Source organism: Bos grunniens, chromosome 24 (assembly GCF_055505025.1).
Source record: "Bos grunniens cultivar Pamir isolate PY7600 chromosome 24, Bosgru_T2T1.0, whole genome shotgun sequence".
Classification (NCBI taxonomy): domain Eukaryota; kingdom Metazoa; phylum Chordata; class Mammalia; order Artiodactyla; family Bovidae; genus Bos; species Bos grunniens.
The window spans coordinates 24,169,903-24,196,196 of record NC_141188.1 but is presented as its reverse complement, the minus strand read 5'-3'; the positions used below and the strand labels follow the sequence as shown (position 1 = coordinate 24,196,196).

At 41.3% G+C, this 26,294-nt stretch overlaps 1 protein-coding gene and 1 long non-coding RNA gene across 12 annotated transcripts in view; one reads left to right on the top strand and one right to left on the bottom strand.

The window, feature by feature from the left end:
• The first annotated feature begins 4,860 nt into the window (after window positions 1-4,860).
• Window positions 4,861-26,294, top strand: part of DTNA (dystrobrevin alpha) — a 456,419-nt gene continuing 434,985 nt past the window's right edge. For 9 of the 11 annotated variants that reach the window (XM_086372803.1, XM_086372794.1, XM_086372789.1 and 6 more), the window contains exon 1: window positions 4,903-5,114. The gene's annotated coding sequence lies outside the window, so the exon portion shown is untranslated. Of the gene's footprint in view, window positions 5,115-26,294 lie in introns of all 11 variants that reach the window. The other 2 variants (XM_086372816.1, XM_086372826.1) reach the window with 2 other exon arrangements.
• Window positions 19,122-25,795, bottom strand: LOC147345954 (uncharacterized). The gene is made up of 4 exons (XR_015153758.1): window positions 25,659-25,795; window positions 20,995-21,085; window positions 20,706-20,801; window positions 19,122-19,359 (listed from the first exon to the last, which is right to left on the bottom strand). It is a non-coding gene; the product is annotated as an uncharacterized LOC147345954 (long non-coding RNA).

Sequence of the window (26,294 nt, the reverse complement as noted above, 5' to 3'; positions counted from 1 at the left end):
TTGTAACAGTACACTTAAATCATATCTAAAACATATGAGGTCTGTTTATGTTCCATTGAGAAAACAAATTCTCCCAGGAGTAAAGGGTGCACTGATGTGAGGTCACTGAGAGATGTAAACCACCATAATATGTTTTTAATGAATTGCCATCATAAGGTGGCATCACAGCTATTTAAAGTGGCAGCGGGTTTGTTTATTTGAACCCTAGGAAACAAAATATACTTGACCGCTTAAACCTGTTCGTTCTCCCCTTCAATCCATCTGAGGAGAACGTGGATACTGCAAACAGCACTTGTCCCGAGGATGCTAGTCACGCAGGAAGATCAACCCAGGAGACACTGACCAGGCACCAACACAGGTGCTGCCAGAAACAGCTGAGTCAGGAGACACTCGGTCCAAGGGGGCAGGGAGCACAGGTGTGTGAGAGCGAGGATACCTCCACTGTCCTGGACTTGTAACAGGTGACAGGAGCGTGCCTCAAGGCAGGATCTCTCAGGCAAACAGACATTCCTGCTAAGTCACTTCAGTCGTTGTCCAACTCTTTGTGACCCCAGGGACTGTAGCCCGCCAGGCTCCTCTGTCCGTGGGGTTCTCCAGGCAAGAATACTGCAGTGGGTTGCCATGCCCTCCTCCAGGGGATCTTCCCCACCCAGGGATCGAACCTGAGTCTCTTATGTCTCCTGCATTGGTAGGCAGGTTCTTTACCATGAGTGCCACCTGGGAAGTCCAAAGAGATACTAACTTTACACAAATATGTATCTCAGAGTGATGCATGAAGAGGCTGATTGAACGCCCTTGGTGTTTATGAACATCAACACATCCTGACACCCCCTCACTTTACATGATTGCTTAGCTCATAATTTACACCTTTCAGTGGAGGTCAGAAGCCCATGTTCTCTGAGACTGATAAGTTCTAAAATAGTAGTATCTTAGAATGTCAGAGAACAGCAAACGGTTCTGAATATCCTGGGGAGCCAGAAAGAAGGCAGGACTTCTACAGGAAGGGTGGACATTGGGGAAATAAAAAAAAAAAAAAACAGGTACGAAATTCAGCCACTTCATAACTCTGCCCAGGGCCCACCCTGGTCTCCAAAATTATTTTGGTAGCTGTCACACCAAAATAATCATCTCACCATGAATCCCCCAAGCCACAGCTCCATTGATTGATCATCGCAACCTGTTGTTGGATCGCTAATCATTCTTGAAAGCTAATCAGTGTATCAGAGGAGCCGTATTGATGTAAATTCTGTGTTGCTCAAGCTCCCATTATCATCCTCCTCTGAAACAGTAGTCTATAGCCAGGGGGTATAGCATTTTTAACTGATAAAACAGTGACGTCTTTACTTCTTCAACACTTTGGAATCTATTTTCTTTTTTACTTTTGTCATTCAAATCTTTTAAATACTCCAGAATGATTAATTCCTCATTACCCTGAAACTACGACCAGCTCACAGATGAGAGTAATCATTCTGATCTGGCCTATAACCCATATATACTCCATATATCACTATATTAATAAAACACAAATGCACACCTAGCTTCACCGTAACACAGTCAACATTCCGATTTGAACTATGGCCATCCTCATTTTCACTGTAACCTATTTTAAATCTCAAGAAATTAGAAGAGCAAAATAGTAAGTATACCTTGATAAAGGGAGCCTAAATTAGGTGTGCATGTGGGCATGCATGCTAAGTAGCTTCAGTCATGTCCAACTCTTTGTGACCCTATGGATTATAGCCTGCCAGGCTCCTCTGTCCAAGGGATTCTCCAGGCAAGAATACTGGAGTGGGTTACTGTGCCCTCTTCCAGACGATCTTCCCGATCCAGTGATTGAACCAGTGTCTCAAGTTGCCTGCATTGGCAGGAGGGTTCTTTACTACTAGTACCACCTGGGACTAGATTTGGGAAGCCCAAATCTGCATAGTCCTAATAAAAAAAAAAAATTTTTTTCTCTAAGTGAAAATATTCGGACAAAAACAGCTAGTGATTGTTGAGCCACTGGAGTTGTAACATATTTCTGAAACACATTTCATAATCACCCAGCCTAAATATATCTCTGATTAAAACAAATCCTTCCAAGAGTATGCAGATCAAAAGGAAAGTGCTCCTGATATGCTGTTGCTCAATGCAGGCCTCCACCGCTTGTGTAGAAACTTCCTAGAAACATGGCAAAGCCATTAGATTCTGCTACATGCTAACGCTTCTAGTTTAACTCCAACAGCCTGTGCAAAACCCTGAATTATAAATCACCATTGCGATCTATGCCCAGGAATCCACCCAGTTGAACTGTGCTGAGCAGCATCTTTACGACTGACTGATTACAAAATATAAATGATATTTCTAAAACAGAGTGACAATGTTCAGCACTTCATCCAATGTGTGAAAAACTAAGAAATATTATTATATTCTTTTAAAATTAAACCCACAGAGGAGTCCACCGCTAATTATGATTAGGCTTAATAAAGACTTATGCAAAGCATTTGGAAAAATCTTAAGTGCTTTAAAATGATAAGATACTATATTACTATTATTTTCCTTTAAATTTGGCAAGCTTAACTCTGTTGCCCATTTTAATATACCTTTGGGGAAGATCCCCTGGAGAAGGAAATGGCACCCCACTCCAGTACTCTTGCCTGGAAAACCCCATGGATGCAGGAGCCTGGTAGGCTATAGTCCGTGGGGTCACAAAGAGTCGGACACGACCGAGTGACTTCATTTTCACTTTCACTTTCCCATATACTTCTCTGAATTTTGGTGTTGATTTCCTCTTAAAAATTTTAACTATATCATGGTTATTTGATCCCACTATCATTTTTATTATTATATTATAATGATAGGTCAGTCGATTTATTTCTTCTAGTGGTCCTGTATGGAATTACTAAAATTGAGATTATTCAGGGTAGCCTCTGCAGGACTGATGCCTGGTTTCTTTACCATTAAATTCCAATAAGCTTATCAAAAAGTAATATTTTAGAACAATAAAAAGTCTATGATTTCTTAAACTTATTTTCCATGCAGCAAAATTTAGAAACTTTTAGCTTTCACTTGAAAGTTGATCCTCTTTATCTCCTTTTACGTTTTTACTCTTCTTCTCTCCCTCTTCTTGTAATTTCTTAATTTTCTTTTATTCTTCCCTTCGCCTGCTCCCAACCTCTTTTATCTGGTTCTCTTCTGCCTTCTCTTGCTTTATTCTGTCTCTCACCACATTTCTTCTCTTTTTTGAATCATTAGAAGACTGGTTAAATGCTGAATTTTCCTGTAGACATCTGCACAAAGGCTATTAAAGAGTGCTCTTTGTGAGAACTATTAAAATATTTTAAAAATTGTGGTGTTTATGTGAGTGCACTGCGTGTGCAGGTGAACGGCAAAATAACATATTAGCTTGGCCACTGAGATTCTGTGCGCGTCAAAGACAGATTAAAATTGGGAACACAAAGACAGAGGAAATAATTTTAACATGGAACAGAAAACAAGTATAAAGAAAAGGAGTGCATGTTGTACTTTTTGTAATAATTTATAACACCAAAAATAATAAAGCGTTTCACCTGCAAATCACCCAGCAAAAACATATGTGTGTGTATGCTTATATTTTAAGCCTTTATTGAATTTGTTACAATATTGCTCTGTTTTATGTTTTGGTTTTTTGGCTGGAGGCACGTGGGGCTTACTCCCCTGACCAGGGACTGAACCTCTGCCCCCTGCACTGGAAGGCAAAATCTTAACCACCAGGAAATTTCCTGTGTGTATGTATATCTTGTCTCAACAACTAGATATAAACTAATGGAGGACAGGTTCCATGTATTAAAGTCCTTTGTATCCTTCAAAACATAGCACAGTTCTTCATATACACTAGGCACTTAAAAGGGGATTGAGTGGAATTTAGAAATCATTATGAAATTGGTGACTACCCTCAAAATATTGACTAAACTTGCATGATATTGCTATTTAAGCATTTTAAACCACTCAAATGAATATGACTACACACACAGACACATAGGCCTAAACTATCCCCCAATAAAGTAAAGGAAGAAAATAAATGAAAACATGAAACTGGAGATTTACTCAAGTACACAAGAGAACATTCTATGGAAACCCATACATAGAGAAAAATTAATTAATTAATTTGCAATCTTCGGTAGGAGGTCGCTTACAAATAATAAAAAATGTCTTCATTATGTTTCAGTGCCTTAAGTTTCCAGGAATGATTATAGTGAATTAGCAAAGTAGGAGTAGCTGTGCAATTATTTATAGTGACATACCCACGTAGGTGAACTTGGATAAGTCACGCTCTCTGTCCTGTGCTTCTGTATTTCCAAAGTGACAGTACTAGTTGCCGTCTCTCCCACCTTCTCTGCAAAGATGTTCTGCAAATAAATGAGGTAATGTTTGCGAGATGTTTTTGCAGCTTGGGAAAGAAACCCACTGCACACATCTCAGATGTTATTTCTATTCCATATTCAAACCTGGTGTATTATTGCCTCTGTTTTAAATGGAAATTGGACTGTTTGAGTCCTGGGTTCTGACCAAAATCTGGGTCAACATAAAAGGACAATTATTTTTAATTTTAATTCTGAGGCTCTGTTCAGCTCCCTTGCACGTGTGAGGACCAACTGTAGGAAATAAACAAAGCACATAAATCAGGCTTTCAAAGAGAAAAATCATTCTCCCGAAGGCTTTTTTTTTTTTCCCTTTTTTGTTTTTTCCTTTTTTTTTTTTTTTTCAATGAAGAGCGTGAACACTGTATTTCCCCGGCAGAATATTTCGGTCCAAGAAGGAGGATAGTGCAGGCAGTGGGAGCGTGTGTGCGTGTGTGCGCGTGTGTATGTGTGTGTGTGTGTGCTGTGCGTGCGCGCCCGCGGAGAGAGGGGCGGGGGAGGCGGATGAGGAGGATGAGATCATAGTTTCAGGATCCTCAGGAAACCCTGGTACTGGCAGTAGCCAGGCTCTGCTGTGCCCACATGACCCACAACTCTGGCAGCGGACTCGGCACTTCCAACATTATTAAATAATAAGAAAGCGGCTCCTACTCCATGCCCAAACCTCCCCAAAGACCGGTGGACACCTTCGAAGAGTTTGGCGAGTCGGTGACTGGGGCGTCCGTCCATTCCAAGGTGTGTGTGTGTGTATGTGTGCGTGTGTGTATGCAAGGCGTTTTCTCCCTTGACAGCTGGGGAGTGGGGGAGGGCGCGGGCGTGGAGGGGGTCCAAGGGGTGGGCGCGGGGCCCGGCAGCAGCGCGCTGCCCCCCGGCCGCCCCCGGGGGGCCCGCCGAGCCAGCCGCCGGGCGGGAGATGCCCGGTGACGCGCAGCCCCAGCGGCGCAGGGACCGCAGCCGCCCCCGGCGCCGGGGCGCGGGCCGGGGAGGCTCGGCCGCCGCCGGAGCAAGGGCAGGCGCCGCGCACCCGGCAAAGTCAAGAGTGGAAAGCCGGCGGCGAGCGCGGCAGCGGGGAGGGAATCGCCCCAACGCCCACTCGCGGGGTTCCCACCTGTGCGCCCGCGCCGGCCGCCGGCGGCGCCAAGCATGTGCCGGGCGCTGCAGCCGGGACTGCGGCGCGGCGCCTCCCCGGGCGGGCGGCGGGCGGCGCCTCGGGCCCGCGGGGCGGCGGGAGCGGCTGCGGCAGGAGGGCCGGCCCGGGGGCGCGAGGCCGCGCAGGTACATCTCGGCCGCCCGCCAGCCGAGGCCGGGCCGCGCGCCGCGGGTTGAGTTGTTTCTGTGGTCCCCGCTGCCCTCTCGGTGGTCCCCGCGGGCTGAGCAGCTGGGAGGTGGCTTGCTCCCCTCCGTTAGGGATGACACTCACGTGGGGAGCAGGCTGGGGGGCTACTATTGAGCGGGAAATCCGCGCCGGGGTCCTCTCCAGCCAGCGGCGTCGGCGCGTGTTGCAATGCACTGCGGTGCCCGGGCGGCGGGTCGGGTGGGTGTGGGCGCCGGGCGCGGGGAGGGGGGCGCGGCGCGGCTGGGTGGGCGCGGGGCAGGGAGAGGGGAGAGGAGTGACTTCGGCTTCTGGAGCCTGGAGTTTTCCTTTGGACCGAGGGTGGACGCGAGTTTCGTTCTGGTACCGGAATGGGAGGTGGCGAGGTGTCTAAAGACCAACGTCAAAGAAGAGACTAGGGATGCGGGGCTGGGCTCAGTGGTACCAAGGCTGGGACTTGGGAGTAAAACTTTCCTCTTTGGGGAGCTTGAGGTTTGCCTTTGAGAAGGTAAGTGTAGGACTTGAGTGGAGGTGGAGTGGGGAGTCTTGGCTGTACTCTGGCGGTGAAATTCAACGCCATTAGGTTCCTTGTTGCTCTATTAAAACGGTCTTTTGAGTTATGGTTCTGTTCAAGTTTGCTATTATCTATTATGATCACTTGGGGTTTAAGGAATGCTGTGTTTCCTTTTGAACATATCAGTAACCTATATTGTTGAAGTATGCATACTTATTAATTTCTTTTAAAAAAAGGACTTATTTTGCTTATTGCAAGGATAGAAACTTTATGGAAAAAAACCGTTCTATGAACTTAGCTGTATTCACTCAATTGTAACACTACCATAAGGAGTGGGTAATATGAGGAAATACGGACACAGAGGGGGGAAGTAATTTACCCAAGGTCGCAGGGCTTTAAATGTTAAAAACCAGTTGAGCTTTCGGTGAACTCTAAACCAACATATATATTTTGTTCATAAAAATGGGACTTCGTTGTACTGTCTTTTTTCTTATATATTTGATATACTGACCACATTTCTATCAAGGTGAACGTCATAACTATGTGCTATGTGTTGGGGACAATTAACATTTTCCTAAATTTTAATGCCAATTATGGCAACTATCCTTTGAGCCTTTTCCTTTTGCCAAAACTGACCGTTTCCTACAACAATTATGCTTTAAAGGAGTATTTATCAGCCAGTTACGATTTTCAGCAGGTAAGGTTTATCAGCAAAGTCAATTATTATAAAGCAGGCACCTGAATCTATATATTTGTTTGCACTTAATTTTAAACTTCCTAAGGTATTAGTCTGTTACTTTGCTCAAAGCAGGGCCATCATTTCCTTCCAAATCCCATCTTGCAGAATTTTTGAGCAAGTTTAATCATCTTTAATTCAATCACTCTGACAAGAGCTTAGGCAGTTTTAAAAGAAGAATTATGCAATTCTCTTTCAACTCTCAGTGATTAGAAGCAGGCTATATCGCGAGGGTGTTCGTGTATGTCATGCCTTTTCACCAGTTATATGTACTTTAGACAAAGTTATATAGCAGTGAAGACTGAAATCACATTTTTTCATTAGTACTAAGCTGAAATACTGTAAATGTCTCCACTTGTTCTAAATGAATCATGATGTGAAGAAAGGTCTCAGTGGGGTTAAGCCCAACTGCACGTGTTTAGAGAATTATGTCTCATCTGAGTTTATCATGGAGCTCTTATAATATTTGTTTTATTAGACATATATCTGTCTTAGGTCTTCATCTGTTATTTTTTTCAAGTAAATTTAATTGCTGTTTCACATAATGATTTTCAAAATTATTTTGACATTCATAGATTTCCTTAAGTCTGGTTTTCAGTTTCATTAAATTCAGTTTACATATATCAAATCCACACTAATTCAACATTACGTGTGAAAAAAGAGTAGAATCTAACTGAACTACAGGGAAACATGATCTTTGGATGTGAAAAGAATTATCTTCAGTAGTTAAACTCTTCCACATCCCAGGGTGTGGTCCATCTCTATTTGGGGGTGCTAGAGTACAGTGCTGCAGTCAGGAAAGTTGCATTCCATCAGGCACAAACTTTTTTGATATTGAAATTGAACTTCCCACATCTGTTTATATAAAATGTTGATGGTTATCAAGGCATAAATCCTATGGAATGTCCATATATCCTTTCTTAACTGACTCATCTGTTCCAGTTTTCCAGTTTCTGTTACTTATTTTAGAAAAAGCATTTTCTCACTACTTTTATCTCACCTGGGAGATTTGACATGACTTTTTCCTTTCAAGTCCCCTGCCTCTAGTTTTGGGACAACTGTGTTGTCTCTGCCTCTTGAGAGGCTCTTTGCTGCAGAGTCTGGGCGGAGAACTGGGGTTGCATGGTGAGCAGAAAAATGAGTGTGCCCCGCCAGCCTAGGGGCCAGACTTCAATCCAATTGTCATACACATAAATGGAGTTCTGAAGGCAGGAATGCAGTAAGAATGTGTAATAAAGGATTCTGGACCAGACAGGGAGGTTTGAAACAAGATGCATTAGAAGTCCCCTATCATTGGAAAAGACTCTGATGCTGGGAGGGATTGGGGGCAGGAGGAGAAGGGGACGACAGAGGATGAGATGGCTGGATGGCATCAGGGACTCGATGGACGTGAGTCTGAGTGAACTCCAGGAGTTGGTGATGGACAGGGAGGCCTGGCGTGCTGCGATTCATGGGGTCGCAAAGAGTTGGACACAACTGAGTGACTGAACTAAACTGAATGTATGAGGAGGGGTTTACTAAGATTTATTTTGTAAATGAATTTTTATTTGGTATATAGCTGCTTTACGATGTCGTGTTAGTTTCTACTGTATAGCAGGGTGATTCAGACGTACATAATACATATGTGTGCTCGTGCCCAGCCGTGTCCAACTCTTTGTGACCCCTTGGACTGTAGCCTGCCAGGCTCCTCTGCCCGTCGAATTTTCCAGGCAAGAACACTGGAGTGAGTTGCCATTTCCTTCTCCAACAGATACACGTATCCCCTCCCTTTTGGACTTTCTCCTCATTCAGGTCACCACAGTGGGTTAAGTAGAGTTCCCTGTGCTACATGCTTCCCCGATGTTTTCTGAATTAGAAACCTATGTCTCCCTTTAGTTACCTTTACACATCTCTATTCACCAGTAGTACATCATTTCCCCTCATCATACACTTTTGGTCATAGAGAAGATCACAAAAATCCTTTACACAGTACTTTTTGCAGCCTGTAGAGAGCATGTACTACCCTTACCTGGTTATTACTCTATTTTCGAAGTTTTTTTTTTTTTTTAAAAACTCTTAAAATTTAATGAAGGATAACCATTGTCTTTCTTTGCCTTAACGACAACTTTTAATTTTAAAGAAATAGTTGTGTGTGTGTGTGTGTGTGTGTGTGTTTGCTTGTTGTTAAAGTGGCAGGATGTCTCAAAATAGAAATGTAATTGATTCATCACACATCCGTAAGATTCCCGGAAGTGTCTGTAGGAAGAAAGAGCCACCAGAGTAAGAGAGGTGAGCTTAAGTGTTGAGTGTGCTGAGGAAATGTGTATTAATAATGTAAAGCAAACATAATAATAACTAAGCTCATTGACTACTGTGTGCCAGACATCTTCTATGGCTCTATATAAAGTAACTCAGGTATTCTTCACAGTAGCCAAATGAGGGCTTCCTGTATTACCATTACCTCCGTTTTACGGAGGAGGAAACTGTGGTATTGAGGAGCACGGTAATCATGGCCACTGTCACACAGGTAGAAACTCTGAATCTAAGATTTAGATTCTTTAGTTCATGCTGTTAACTAGTAACATGTAATATCTGGTTCACAGTTTTATTAATGCATTGAGTCCCCATCATTGTTAAAAATAATAACACCTCCTCAATTGATCGTTTGGTTACTTTTCCTGCAATTAAAACAAGTGGAAAAACTTATAACTTCCCTTATGTCAATGCTTCTTGCTCCATATTTTGCATGCAAATTATTTAAAGCAAGGACAGGTATTGATATATAAATGCCTAAAGCCTGGCAACTGCTGGATTATGGGGAATTTCTCATTATATATTGTATATTTTTGAATTCAAAAATAGTAACTCCAGCACCATTTGAAACTGTTGAAATTTCTAATATCACAGATATATACTTTGGCATTTCAAATAATTAGGTAAATATCTTTAACAGTTGGAAGCTCTATGACCTTTAGTAAACTTAAGAATTTAAAGTCATCTGTTTCATCTACCCCCTGTGTTGTTGTTCAGAGTGCTGTGTACTGCAAAGGGGATATAAAATATAATATAAAAAACACCTGTTGAATTACCTTGGCAAAATTTAAAAGTCCATGTTAATCTTTACATTGGGAACTTATGACATGACTCATAGTTATTTTAACTACTAGTTACTTAAAATATTAGTTATTTTAAAATAAACTTAGTTATTTTAAATATTATCCAAATAATAAAAACACATGGCACATGTGATTTGTAAGGTAGAGCACTAATGCGTTAGGTGTGCTGATGCATGTGAAGGTTTATGCACAGTGTTTGAAGGTGTCAATCAGTGTTATTGCTCCCTGAAAGTACTGGGTCGTATGTAGCTGATACGGGCTTCCCAGGTGGCGCTAGTGGTAAAGAACCCACCTGCCAATGCAGGAGACATAAGAGAGATGAGTTCAATCCCTGGGTGGGGAAAATTGCCTGGAGGAGGGGATGGTAACCCACTCCAGTATTCTGGTCTGGAGCGTCCCATGGACAGAGGAGCCTAGCGGACTACAGTTCATAGTGTCACGGAGTCGGACAGGACTGAAGCAAATTAGCATGCACACATGGGCATTTGATATGATTAATGTTACTGTTAACTATGACTCACAAGTAATACTGAGTGCACATATACAAATACTCAACTCTCTTCTTTGAAGTTGCTGGAAACATTCTAAGCAATGTGTACATTTTCTGTAACTCATGGAGAATGTTATACATTATTTCTCTATATGCTCCCCACCATACAAAGCATCCCAGAGTAATTAATAAAATGTTATTCCAATTTATATCATAAGGAAGGAGACACAAAGCTTGATTGTCTGTGTGTGTGTGTGTGTGTGTGTGTGTACTATCAGAGTGGAAGGTACCATCATATACAACAACGAATAATTCATTAATTGTAGTTTACAGTTTGATGCCATAGTGCACTGTCCTATTGCAAAGAGTTTTGTGTGTTTAATGTAAACACAAAATATGTTACTCAGTTATAATAGTTTAGGTTATTCAGTCATAGCAAACAGCTAAAATCTTGGGTACTGAAATGAGCATAGATTTGTTTCTTGCTAATACTTTGTGCCCTGTTGGCCAATAAAAGACTATTTTACATCTTCCTCACATGGAAACCCAGGCTCATAAAACCCCTGTTATCTACAGCATCCCCATCATGCATTCATCAAACACATGGAAACATGGTGGGTCACTCACAAATTCTTAAAAAGCTTCTATCAGAAGGAGCACCTGCTACTTCTACTCATATTTTATTGGCCAGAGCAAGTCCTATGACCACTCCTAACTTGGAGATGAAAGAGAAGTGTTGTTTTATCAGATACTCATATGGAAGTAAACTGCACTGTTAGTGAACAGACCTAATTGTTACCGAATGAATGTATCCAGTTCACGTCAATAGTTTTTATCACATAAAGATGACTTATAATTTTATATAACAATTGTGTTTTAGAATTTCAACCTAGAAAGGCAATTCCTGCATTAAACCACCAGCAAAGGAAGTAGAGTCTAAACTTATAAAATTGATAATATCCCCCTTTGTCAGTAGGGGTTGGATTTAGTCAAGGAATGTCAATAAAACTCTAATTTGAATAAATGCAGGAGATAGCCTTTCTGACAATAGGCACAAGTCAAGAACGGTGCCAAGATCTGTGTTTTCTGAACAGATTTGATAGTATCAGCATGATACAGAAAACTGAACAACCACGTGTGTATCTTTTTGTCACCTGCACCAACATGAGCAGAAGTGTTAGATGTGTTACCGTATATTGTTATAAAAAGTAATACAGGTAAACGTATCAATCATACTGTATGATTACTTTACATTGACAAACATAACCTGAAAAGAGAGAATATATCTAATCCCTGTGTTTAATGCTATAAATTTCCTGGAAGCACTGCTATTGTTGAGTCCCATATATTTTGGTATGTTGTGTTTTCATTTTAATTTAGCTCAAGTAGTAGTTTCAAAATTTCTCCTGAGATTTCCTCTTTGATCTGTGGGGTTATTTGAAGGGTGGCATTTACTTTCCAAGTGTTTGGAGATTTCTCTGTCATCTTTCTCTGTTTTTGGTCAGAAAACCTTATTTCTTGTGTTCTCTTTCTCCATTTCAGTCAGAGAACACACCGTGTACGATTTCAGGCTTTTAAAATTTGTTTAGGTTTATGTTATGGCCCAGAATGTTGTCTGTCTTGGTTTATGTCCCATGGGCACTCGAAAAGAGTGTGTATTTCACTGTTTTTTGATTGAGTGTTATATAAATGCTCATTAGATCCTGTTGGTTGATGGTGCTGATAAATTCTTGTTATGTCTTGACTAATTTAATGTCTAGTTGTTTTATTCATTGTTGAAATAATTTGTGAAATTTCCAATTATAATTTTGGATTGGTCTATTTCTCTTTTCACATCTATTAGTTTGACTATACTTTGCAGCTCTCTTGTTTGGTATATATAAATTTAGGATTGCTATATCTTGGTGTATTGATTATTTTATCATAACATGATACTCCTCTTTATATGTGATAATTTTATTTGCTTAAAGTCTACTGAATCTGATATTAATATAGACATTCCTTTTTTTATTTGCTTGATGTTTACATGATTTTTTTTTTTTTTTTACTGTCCTGCTTTCAACCTGCCTGTATCATTATATTGGATCTGAATTCTTTGTTCATACATTACCGGTGGGTTACATATTTTAATTGGTTTTGCAAATCTCTATTTTTTTCATTTGTATATTTACACATTTACATTTTATTAAGACTGTATGTCTGCCATTTTAATTTTTGGATTTTTTCCTCTTTGTTTGTGTTTGTTTTAGTTTCTCTGGGTTTTTTCCTCCCTATCAGTTACTTGGGCATATACTGAATTCCATTTCTATTTATCTATAATGTTTTGAAGTGTATCTATTCATATAGACTTTTAACGAGTACTCTGAGTATTGCATCATAATACATGTAATTTATCACTGCCTACCACTGTTGTCATTTTTTCAGTTACAGTGAAGCATAGAAACTTCACCTTTTTTATGTACCTTTATCCTCTGCCATTAGGCAATGGCAGCCCACTCCAGTCTCTTGCCTGGAAAATCCCATGGATGGAGGAGCCTGGTAGACTGCAGTCCGTGGGGTTGCTAGGAGTCGGACACGACTGTATAACTTCCAAGTAGACAACCTGAGCGACTTCACTTTCACTTTTCACTTTCATGCATTGGAGAAGGAAATGGCAACCCACTCCGGTGTTCTTGCCTGGAGAATCCCAGGGACGGGGGAGCCTGGTGGGCTGCCGTCTCTGGGGTCGCACAGAGTCGGGCTCGACTGAAGCGACTTAGCAGCATCCTCTTCCACTAATAGTAAAATTCTCTAAACTATTTCCTCTACATACATCAGAAACTGTTACAACTTTTGTTTCAACTGTCAAACACAGGTCAGAGAGCTCAAGAGGAGCAAGAAAAATTCATGGTTTTTATTGATATTTTCACTTACCATGTTCTTTCTTCTTTCTTGATATTCCAACATTCTTCTTTTATTGCTTTCTTTTTGTTTCTAAAACTCCCTCTAGCCTTTCTTTTAGGGCTGATAGGCCTCCTCTTGACAATATATCTTTGTTTTCCTTCATCTAAGAATGTTTTGTTTTCCCCTTCATTCCTAAAGGATATTTTAACTGGATACAGGATTCTGGGTTGACAGTTCTCATTTTTAAGCACTCAAAATATTGTGCCACTTCCTTATGGTCTCTCTGTTTCCTAATGAGAAATATTATTTTGTTCTAATTGGTTTTCTCCAATAGGTAAAGTGTGATTTATCTCTTGTTCTTTTCAAGATTTTTGTTTATTTGTTTTTAGTTTTCATAAATTTGACTATGCTGTATCTTGGTGTGTATTTTTGAGGTTTTCTGTTTGGCATTCAGATTCATGAGTCTAAAGATTTATGTCTTTTGTCACCATCTAAGAAATTTTCATTCGTTATTTCTTTGGGTACTTTTTGATCACTGTCCATTTTCTTTTCTTCTCCCATGTCTCCGAGACTTGAATATTAGATCTCTTGTTACAGAAACACAATGTATTAGTTTCCTATGGCTGCTGTAACAAATTACCAAAAGCATGGTGCTTTACAACACACTTATTCTCTTACAGAGGTAGAGACTGAAAGTCAGAAGTCAGCTTCACTGGGCTAAAGTCAAGATGATGGGAGGACTAGTTCCTTCTGACAGCTCCTGGAGACAGTACCTTTCTTTTGCATTTTCTAGCTTCTGGGGGCTAACAGTATTCTGTGACTCACAGTCCCTTTTTTGAATCACTCCAATCTCTTGCTTCTCTAATCACATCTTCTACTACATTTTCTATGGTCAAATCTTTTTGCCTCCCTCTTTTAAGGATACTGTGATTACATTCAGGTCCCGCCTGGATAGTCCATGATAGTCTCCCTATCTCAAGATCTTTAATTTTCATCATATCTACAAAATCCCTTTTGCTATGTAAGGTTACATTGACAACTTCCAGGGCTTAAGGCCAACCTGAGTATCTCTGGGATCTTACCATACATGGGTTTCTGAGGCTTTGTTGTTGGTTTTGGTTTGTTTTCTCTATTGTTTAGACTGGGTAATTCCAGTGGTTCTGTCATACAGCTAACAGATTCTTTCCTCTGTCACTTTCATTATGTTATTGAGCCCACCCATTAAATTTTATATTTGGTTATTGATTTTTTCTTCAGCTCTAAAATTTCTATTTAGTTCTTTCTTGTATGTTCTATATTTCAGCTGACACTTTCTACTTTTTCATTTGTTCATAATTTCTCACTGAAGTATTTTTTTTTAATATTTTAAAAGCTTTGCTGCTTTAGAAACTTTGTCAGATAATTCTAACATTTCTTTCATCTAATTATGGGAATCTATCATTATCTTTTTATATTCAGTTTATGTAATTGATTTATGTCCTTGATTCTTGGTTTGATGAATGATTTTCAACTGAAATCTGGCCATTTTCTTATTAAAAGACTTTGGATCTTATTTATGCCTTCTGTTTTAGCTAGCTTCCAACAACATCACCCCAGTGGGTGAAATGAGAATGGTGCCACCTCTTCACTGCCAGTGGGTGTAGAAGTGAAGGCTTCTTTACCCAGTCTCCCTTGTCATGTAATATGGAGGGGGCTCCGTATTACCGTGGGGAAAAGAATGAATTCAGGCTCCTCACTAGGTCTTCGCTGATACCTCCCTTTTTGTTTCCCATGTGGCCTCCCCTGGCAACATGCAGACAGGGAGGTGGTTACTGCTGGACCATGATGATAGTCCTTACTCTCCAGTAGCCTCCTATGATACCACCCATCCCCGTATGGTCTCCATTGATAACCTAATGGAGGTGGGTGATGAGAATCTCATTCATTACCACCCAGTTGATAGGAATGAAAGTCCCAACTCCCTACTTGGTCTTTTGTGACATCACCTTGATGGAGCTAAGGGAGTTGGGATATGCTGTTTCAGCCTGGTGAGGGTGACAGTCTAGGCTCCCTACTTGGCCATTATTGGTATGGATGTGGTGGGGCCAAATTTTTTTTTTTTCAGCCTCATATAGCTAGAAGAGAGCAATTACTCATTATAAAAGTTTATTTTTTTTATTTGTTTTGCTTTGTTGCTCCTTTCTTGGTCCTTTGGCTGAAAGAGCATGCTTTTGGTGGCCTGCCATTTTTTATCTGTGCCTTTTGGCATATCTGAGTTTCTGGTTTTTTATATCCTTGTCTGGTATATATGGAGCAATGCAAAAATCCAGGGAACTCACCACCGTGTCATTCCTTGGGCCCTGAGTTCCCCTACCTGGGTTTGCCTTCTCTCTAACTTTCAGCGTCTTTGTATGTTTATTGTATGTGCAGTGTCCAGGGTTGAGGGTTGTATCTGGTGAAAGGAAGAGGGAAAAGTACTTCTGCTCCATCTTCACAGATGTCTACTCCACATTTTTTATGCAAGGGTAAATTGAAAAATATCCCTCAACATTGATTCTCAGAGGACGAAGCTCAGGGGATTACTACTGATCTGTTTCTGAATAATAACCACTTTACAGATCAGCAGGATGAGAGAGTACTTGGACAGGGATGCAAATAGGATTACAGAACATTCCATCAGCGCTAAGGTTCAGGGATCACATGGAGGTCCTCTTACTCCTCCAAACCACGGCTTTCTCCTCTCCTGGGAAACCATGACTGCAGGGTGTAGCAAGGTTGGAAACTTTCCCCAATCTCATAGGCTGTCTTTTCTGGCAGGATTCTGGAACTATACCGTCCAAGCCCTTCCTAAATTCTCACAAAGTGTTCTTCATTCCCAGGAACATTATCCATCTGAAATGCAGTTTTCAACCAGAAAGCATGTGGTAAAATGTGGCTTGCTGCTAAGTCGCTTCAGTCATGTCCGACTCTGTGTGACCCCAGAGATGGCAGCCCACCAGGCTCCCCCGTCCCTGGGATTCTCCAGGCAAGAACACTGGAGTGGGTTGCCATTTCCTTCTCCAATGCATGAAAGTGAAAAAGTGAAAGTGAAGTCGATCAGTCGTGTCCGACTCCTAGCGACCCCATGGACTGCAGCCTACCAGACTCCTCCATCCATGGGATTTTCCAGGCAAGAGTACTGGAGTGGGGTGCCATTGCCTTAGGAAGAAAACAGAGAGCCCCAAAATCCACATTTAAACTCTTTAAGCACCTCCCAGCGAGCACTCATGTTAATTTCATTTGATATAAAATTATACATTAGAAATAAGTGTATGGATTTTGTCAAGTTGTTTGATCAATACTCAGGAGATTAAGTACAAGAGATGGGGCTATGAATTTTCCGCTTGAAACCAATATTCTGAGGAAGAATAGTTGCTGGGGAGGTGATTACAAAGAACTGTGTAGGGAAATTCTCCCTAGAGACAAATCGAGTTAATGACGTTGTATTTAACCCTGAAGTTCTCACAGTAGTAGTGCAGTGGTTCTCAAACAGCATCCTCTGGCAGCATCTGTACAACCTGGGAACTCTGTGAATGCAGATTTCTCAGCATTTTCTTGCAACAAGCCCTCCAGGTGCTTTCTGATGCCTCTACACCTGGAAACCAAGTACTAGAGCAGCCTCTCCAACCATTGAAGACAACATTAAATGTATGCTTTTCATGATTCTGTATTTGTTTGCTTGTTTGTTTTGGCTGCGCTGGGTCGTCACTGCTGTCCTCAGCCTTTCTTGAGTTGTGGGGAGTGGTGACCCTTCTTTGCAGTGCGCGGGTTTCTCATTGTGATGGTTTCTTTTGTTGCCATCAGGGGCCCTAGGCCCGCAGGTTTCAGTAGTTGTGGCATACAGACTTATACTACTCTGCGGTTACTCTGTAGCCTGAGGTTACTCTGAATCCTCCTGGACCAGGGATCAAACCCATGTCCCTTGCATTGGCAGATGGATTCTTAACCACTGGACCACCAGGGAAATACCTTTTTCATGATTCTTGACTCATCCATTTAGGTTTTTAGAAAATCTATTTAGCATGTCTAACATTCAGCATTGGAGGAGGCAGTGGCACCCCACTCCAGTACTCTTGCCTGGAAAATCCCATGGATGGAGGAGCCTGGTAGCCTGCAGTCCATGGGGTCGAAAAGAGTCGGACACGACTGAGCGACTTCACTTTCACTTTTCACTTTCCTGCATTGGAGAAGGAAATGGCAACCCACTCCAGTGTTCTTGCCTGGAGAATCCCAGGGACGGGGGAGTCTGGTGGGCTGCCGTCTCTGGGGTCGCACGGAGTCGGACACGACTGAAGCGACTTAGCAGCAGCAGCAGCAGCAACATTCAGCATGTTTTAAGTATACATATTTTTTTTTCAAGGAAATATCATAAAGAAATTAAACATTTATCACCCCAAAGGGTCTCTTTCGTTGAAGATGTCTCAGTGATTTGCACAATTGTTTTGTATCCTTAACCCAAACAGTCATGACTGCTGCATGTCTCATTCTGTGATGGAAACTGAAAAACGCAGCCACGCCTACACTTCCGTGCCTCAGTTCTGCATAGCTGCTGAGTCTCATTTTAATGGGTTTTTCTGGTGTCTTCATGACGTTTTCTGGGGCCAACACAGGCATGAGGATATTTGGAGGCGAGGGTGGGGGTGTCTCTGCATCCCTTGAAGAAGATTCATTTTGGGAGATCTTGTCACACAATATTGTTAGAGACAGACACATATGCAGATGTCCGGATTCATCATTGTCGTTACCACATCAGCTCCACTATGGGGGATTCACTGTCTATTGCAGGCTGGCATTTTTCTCTAGGGTCATATGAGATTAAAGGGAATCTTGGCTCCAAGGTTGTCCGTAGGAAAGAAAAGCTACATTTCTGAATAAAGAGTTTATATTTGGGGTGCAGTTACAAACCCCAGGATGGAGTAAGACAAAATCAATTAAGAAGTAAATGGTTAAAAGATGAAAAAATATATTTTCTGATGGTAATAAAATACAGATAGATTCCCCGGTGGCTCAAATGGCAAAGAATCTGCCTGCCATGCAGACCATCTGGGTTTGGTCCCTGGGTCAGGAAGATTCCCTGGAGAATCCCCACTCCAGTATTCTTGCCTGGGAAATCCCTATAGACGGAAGAGCCTGGTGGACTACAGTCCATGGAGTTGCAAAGAGTTGGATATGACTGAGCGACTAACACACTATGGCATATAGTCCTAAATACGGTTCAGTTTCATTTTAAAGATGGTGTTTTATATTAGTTCACGCTTTCAATTAGCAATTCACTAAACATAGAGACCATAATAGATTTGAGTTTACTTAGTACCCATGTGGAGAAGGCAATGGCACCCCACTCCAGTACTCTTGCCTGAAAATCCCATGGACAGAGGAGCCTGGTAGGCTGCAGTCCATGGGTTCGCTAAGAGTCGGACACGACTGAGCGACTTCCCTTTCACTTTTCACTTTCACGCATTGGAGAAGGAAATGGCAACCCACTCCAGTGTTCTTGCCTGGAGAATCCCAGGGACGGGGGAGCCTGGTGGGCTGCCGTCTCTGGGGTCGCACAGAGTCGGACATGACTGAAGCGACTTAGCATAGCAGTAGCAGTACCCATGACTTTGGGTGACTAATATTTTAGATTTTTGGTCATCACATTTTACTATATGTGATTTTTAAATATATTTTTTGGTTTCTATAAATCATAAATTTCAGTTCCGCATACCTTTTATTCCACACACTTTTTTAAAGGGATCTTTTTTTTTTTTTTTCTTTTGATAAATAAATCAGGGGGATGGGTCGAGAACAGTTTATCTGTTTTCGATTTAAAATGACTCATTCTGGGTACTTCCCTGGTGATCTTCCAGTTAAGATTTTGTGCTTCCACTGCCAGGTGTATGGGTTCTATCCCTGGTCAGGGAGCTAAGATTCTGCAGGCTGCATGGCCCTGCCAAAAAAAAAAAAATTAATGGCACACATTCTGGGTCCAGAAAAATATTCTTCTCTTACCCTTTCAACATTCCCCACTGCCAGTTGTACTGTGTTTTTTCATTCCTTCTGTTCCCTTTGTGCCTTCATGCTAATTATATTTTTCATTTACTCATCCTGCTTGGGCGTTTAAATGGCTGTGCCTCAACATTGTTTTGGGGAGAAGACTTTTCCAAACCTTCATTATACAGTGTTTGTTCAATAAGACCATTTGGGCAGGTTGGAGGAGCCACTCCTTAGAAAACATGTTTTGAAAGGGTGGAGCAGATGTTTTCTCTCACACACTCATCCTTTATAAATAAAGGCCCCTAGCCCTGGTGGTACTAGTCAGATGTGTTCTTTCTCAGAGGAATCACTTGGTTGGCATTTTTAAATGTGGTGGTTTAATCATCACCAGAATGCTTAGGTAAGGCTTAAATATGAAGACAAATAGTTCTTCCACAATAAACGGGGACAAGGAGAGGGGGATTCAAGAAGGGAAGTGTCTTCTGCGGGCAGTCGTCCAGATTTTCCCACACGGTGTTAGCTTCTATTTATATACACAAAATGTGCCAGGTGACTTTTTTTTTCCACATGCAGATAAATTCTGACTCTTCCTTTTAACCTAAACACTGCCCAAGTAATGTTTACCATGAGATTGCATTCAAAATAATATTTCTGCTAATGCTGCTAAACAGCTTTTAGGAAGTGATATATGAGTCAGGTTGATGTTGAATCTTTGATCAAACTATGAATCAGATTTTCAAAACCGGAAAGCCTTTCAAAGCATCTGACTGCTCTTTTTTGTTTTCCTCAATGTCAGTGTGGTCTGTTTGTGCATTTTTTCATTTTCTTTTTTTGATTTTCTTTTCCTTTTTCTCTCCCCTTTATTGGCTGAAGAATTCTTTTTCCTCTTATGACTTATTTTTCCAGGAGCATGTGACATAACAGCTATAAATTAAATGTTCTAATGTTGTAAATACCTCTAATATTGTAAACATGAGATTGAGAGTTGGTTCATATTTTTACAGTTTGCATTCTTGAAATGACAAAAAAGATAAACATCAATCTGCTCTGGAGTGGTTACAAAGGCGAAATAATCCATTTTACCCAGCCACCATCGTCTAAGGGGAAAAAATATAGCCCTGTGATTTCACTTGGTTGAGCATGTGGAATATTTTTTGGTTCTGATTTTAGGGTCAAGTTGGTGATTAAGGGAGGGGAAAAGGTGACAGATATCAGTGCTTCATTTCTTTCTTAGTCTTCATCCTTTTGTCTGCTTTGAGCAGAGGCTAATCTGTGTCAGTTACCTTTGTTTTCTCCTACCTGTTTGTCTGCTGTCTCCATCATTTTGTTTGCTTATTTTGTTTTGCTTTTCTGTTCTCTTCCCCAACTCCATACTCCAGCTCCCATCTAGCTGAGCTGAAAGACCAGCAGGGAGACTCATCAGTTATGAAACTAGAAACCTGTGAGTCCCTGGCTTGTGCTTCTCCAAGCCCTCACCAAACCCGTGGCAAGACCATGATTTTTAGTTTTTCTTCCTCCCTGGTTCATCAGCCATTCCACATTATTCACTTGGATTCAGTATTTTAGAATATTCTGTGTTAGAACTCACCTTTGTCATAATTAGTATTCACTATACCTTCTAGGGTCTTCCCTGGTGACTCAGTGGTAAAAAACTTGCTTTCAATGCAGGAGGTGATCCCCTGGAGAAGGAAATGGCAACCCGTTAGAGTATTCTTGCCTGGAAAATCTCATGGACAGAAGAGCCTGGTGGACCATGGTCCATGGGGTCGCAAAGAGTCTGACATGACTTAGTGACTAAACAACAACATATTTTCTATGTGTCTTTCTAGCTCAGTGGAGTTATGAAATGAGCCATTCCTTTTTTAATCAGTCTCAAAATATGTTTCAAGGACCACCTGTATCAGAATCATCTGAGGTGTTTATTAAAGCTATGGGTGAACGTGAGAGTGTTAATAACTCAGTCAAATTTGAATCTTTGCAACCCCATGGACTGTAGCCTGCCAGGCTCCTCTGTCCATGCAACTCTCCAAGCAAGAATAATGGAGTGGGTTGCCATTACCTTCTCCAGGGTATCTTCCCAACCCTGGGATCGAACCCAGGTCTCCTGCACTGCAAGCAGATGATTTACCCATTACCTTCTCCAGGGTATCTTCCCAACCCTGGGATCGAACTCTAGGTCTCCTGCATTGCAAGCAGATGATTTACCACTGAGCCACCAGGGAAGCCCCTGAACCCTACCTTACATCTACTGAAAAAGAATCTCTCTTTCTGATTTTAGGATTTTGAGGCTGACACTAATTATAGGAATTAGTCCAGATCTGTGCTTACAACCCAGGGTACCATTTTATTTATTTTTTCAACTTAATTTTTATTGGAGTATAGTTGCTTTACAATATTGTATCAGTTTCTGTTGTACAGCAAAGTGAATCAGCTTTACATATACATATATTCCCCCTTTTTTGGATCTCCTTCCCATTTAGGTCACCACAGAGCACTGATTAGGGTTCCCTGAGCTGTACAGTAGTTTCTCATCAGTTATCTATTTTACACATAGTATCAATAGTGTATATATGTCAATCCCAGTCTCCCAGTTCATCTCCCTCTTTCCCCCTTGGTCTTCCTCGGTGTCTCTGTTTTGTAAATAAGATCATTTGGTAGCTCAGTGGTAAAGAATGCAAGAGACACGGGTTTGATCCCTGAGTATGGAGGATCCCATGGAGAAGGAAACGACAACCCATGCTAGTACTCTTGCCTGGGAAATCCCATGGACAGAGGAGCCTGGCAGGTGAAAGTCCATGAGGCTGCAGAAGAGTCAGACACGACTTAGTAACTAAACAAGCCCAACAACATACCATTTTTCTAGATTCCACATATATGCATTAATATACAGTATTTCTTTTTCTGACTTACTTTCACTCTGTATAACAGTCTCTAGGTCCATCCACATCTCTCCAAAAAATCAGAATACATGGATCCATCTCCAGGTTGTAATTTAAACAACCTGGTATGATTGTAACATGCACCCTCTGTTATCAACCAGCAAATGAGCTATAGAAGTTGGAAGGAAAGACAGAGGTTGGTGTTGATACAGAAGCATTACTTCAGTGTATTCGTCACAGACCAGAGACTGACCCTCATTTATAAATTCAGAAACCAGATCTTTTTCTCAAGGGCATAGTCATATTAACTAAGCTTACAGAGACTGAGCTATAAATAAGGATGCCATTTTTAGAGTTATCATTGTCACTAGGATCAGAATGACCAGGGCATTCTTGCCCTATAGGCAAGACTCTCCATGGGAAGAAAAATTGTCAGAAGTTTGCTCCTGGAATCTGGAGGCAGAGAAAGGGAAATGAGTTGAATCAAAGGAGTGAAAACACTGAAGAATGATGAGGTGTCAGGAACTCTCCTAAACGTTTCACATGCGTGATTTCATTTACACCCTCTCAACAGTCCTTTGTGATGGTGTTATTGGCTCTGTTTTCTGTATGAGAAAGAGTAGGAAAAGAGAGGCTACATAACTTGCTGAAGAGGTAGAGCTGAAATACTCGCAGTCTGTGACTAAGTTATTAGTGAATTAAGAATGAAGCTACCAGATAACTGTAGAGTTGCTGGGCCTTACCATCTGTGTTAAGAAATCAAGTGGGGACAGAATAGCTTCTAGCTGGTGGAGAAGAAGGGAATGTATCAAACCACTGCTTGTATGGGTAGGATGCTTTCAAGTCATGAGTAGTCACTTTCCCGCCATCATACCTTGTGGTTTGTTTATCTAATCTCTCTGTATTTGTAATTAAGTGAAAGATCCACATAAACAGATTCTACTCTTATTTTTTTTCCCTAAGGACACATCACAGTCATGTACAAATAACTACATCTTAATAAGGGACTTCCCTGGTGGCTTAGTGGTAAAGAATCCACCTGCAGTGCAAGAGCCACAGGAGATGTGGGTTCAATCCCTGGGTCAGGAAGATCCCCTAGAGGGGGACATGGAAACCCACTCCAGAATTCTTGCCTGGAGAATTCCATGGACACAGAAGCCTGGCGGGTTACAGTCCATAGGGTCGCAAAAAGTAGGACACGACTGAACCGACTTAGCACACACGCACATCTTAATAAACAGTAATAACTGTTAATTGCTCAGTCTTGTCCGACTCTTTGCAGCCCCATGGACTGTAGCTTGCCAGGCTCCTCTGACCATGGTATTTTCCAGGCAAGAATACTGGCCATTCCCTTTGCCAAGTGATCTTCCTGACCCAGGGATCGAACCTGGGTCTCCCACATTACAGACAGATTCTTTACCACCTAAGCCTCCAGGGAAACCCAAAATACAGTAATAAGACATATTTAAATATAGTGGGCAAGTTTGCACAAGTCAGGCTCACGGATGTCCCCAAATCCTAAGTTAATTTTGTCTCAGAAAATAGAGTGAAATTGACTAAAAACTTTGACTTGCTCCAATGCAAGCATGTTTCCTGTTATTTGGGGGAGAATTTCACGGAGCTCATAGTTTCCTATGTCTCTCTCCTGAGTTTCTGCACCTGCTGAAGCCAGATCACCACTCAGGGTTTTGCTTTCTCAATACGTGCCAGCTTTCCCACGAGGTCCCCCTGCCATCAACCTTCTTTGAGCCTTTACCAGGAAGTATCGCCTGTCCATCATACCTTGTGGTATCACCTGAAGTATCACCAGTCCAGACTGTGTGTTTGGCAGATTTTTCTATAGGATTTGAATGACGGCGTTGAGTTATAGCACAGAAATATGAGATACCCCCTAGTATTACAACTTCCTCAATCATTTCTGAAAATAGTTATACTTTTCGTTTTTACCTTAGGCTTCAGCAGCTCACTAGGTGAGAAATGGAGTTATTTCTAAATGTATAGATTCATCTCAAAGTGGCAGATACACACCAGTAAATTGTATTTCTGATTTCTGCTTCTGTAAATCCTATTTCTGTTTCCCCCAGTTTAGCCACTGCTGCTGCTAAGTCGCTTCAGTTGTGTCTGACTCTCTGCGACCCCATAGACGGCAGCCCACTAGGCTCCTCTGTCTCTGGGATTCTCCAGGCAAGAACACTGGAGTGGGTTGCCATTTCCTTCTCCAATGCAGGAAAGTGAAAAGTGACTGTCTTATCCCATTCTTTTGTTGTTGTTCAGTCGTGTCCGATTCTTTTCGATCCCATGGACTGCAGTGTGTCAGACTTTTCCTGTCACATTTTTAGCACCTGTTGAAACCCTTACTCTCTTGGGCAGGAAAAGCAAATGCCTGCTAACAGCAGACCCCCTAAACCCCTGAGCATATACATCTTCCATTGGTGAATCCAACAGATAGATGGTGTAACTGCAATACATGGTCTGGGGCTGTGACTTTAAGACCATTTGAAGTCAGAGATGGCAATCATAACTCTACACTGATGATAGTTCCACATTCACTGAAAAGTGCTTATGAGAAGTACATAATTTAAGAGTAGGAAACCCTAGGGCTCTCAGAATGGCAAAATATTGTATATCCTTGAAGAGACATCTTTCAAGAACAAAACAACTCTTTTAACTTCTTTTAGCTTAAACAACTCTTTCCAATATTAGAGATAACTAGGAACAATGCTTTAATAGACATGTTTTGTACCTTGAAGGTTATAGTTTACCCATTTTTGCTCATTTGGTGGAAAAAAGGTAGAAATTTTCTACTGTGATGAGAAGTAATGACATTATGGGATATAAACTAGGAAGTCAAGATGGGAAAATGATACTTTTTTTCCCCATAAGATGTGGTCACTGCTATAATCAGGATGACTATAGTGAATGAGGTTCACTTGACAGATATGACAATCCACAAAAAACTAGAAGTTGCTTAAGATTGGTGATAAAAGTAACAGCCACTTTTTTAGATTATCATGCATTTACACAGACAGCTTTTGCAGCTCAGTTTATTTTTCAGAAGTCTTCGCCTCGTATCTTTTAAAGCTGCCAGGGAGTATATTATTGTGAACTCATTCTATTATACTAATCACCATATCCATGACCCCAGAAAACACTGATCAAGATGGATGCAAACCCAGAAGATAAGCACAAAGTTTAACCACAAATATATACTAACAGTAAAATTGACAGTTGCAAAATTAAAACATTTATATGGTCAAAACATGTGTCAGTATTCACCTAGTGATAGACTAAGAAAAACATATAGCAGACCTCAAAGGCAAAAATAGTATTTTACTGCTAACATCATTTTCTCTAGCAATACCTAAAATGTTACCTGAGCTCTGCCAGATGCTGAACTGACAACTGAGTGATTTGCTCTAAGTTCTCATTAGAGAGCCATCAGTCTCTTGCAAAGTGATGTTTCCACTGCTTCTGTAACTCAGAGTGGGACTAGAGGAAGATGAAGGTGTCCATTCACCAGTGTCTGTGGGAAGGCTGGACCACTTGGATCAGGTGGAGAAGTATCACTCCCTTGTCTTCAGGGAGCTTACATTCTACCTGGGAGATGCAATTCAGAAGAGAGAGAGTTGGTGAAACAACATGAAATAAAGAAATGTAAAATTGCTTTGTTGTATGAGATATGAGAAAATTGGGAAAAATTCTCATGGAAATCCTAAGAATTAGGAATGCTGTCAGGAGTTCTCTGACAATGTCTCAATGGCTTCCTTGGATTAGAAATCAACAACGGTGTGAACAAGTGGGTATCCCCATTAACTACTCTCTGCAACCCACCTCCTACCCTTGCAGTAAAGACCTAAACAGACCTTGCAAGATGCTACACTCCATTTTTAGGGAAATCTGTGATCATGTTATCTTTGTCCTAATTCCACATCAAATCAGAGAAAGGTTAGGGACCCAGGAGACATAGATGTGTGTAATTAGCCACAGAACTTACGTGTCATATTGATGG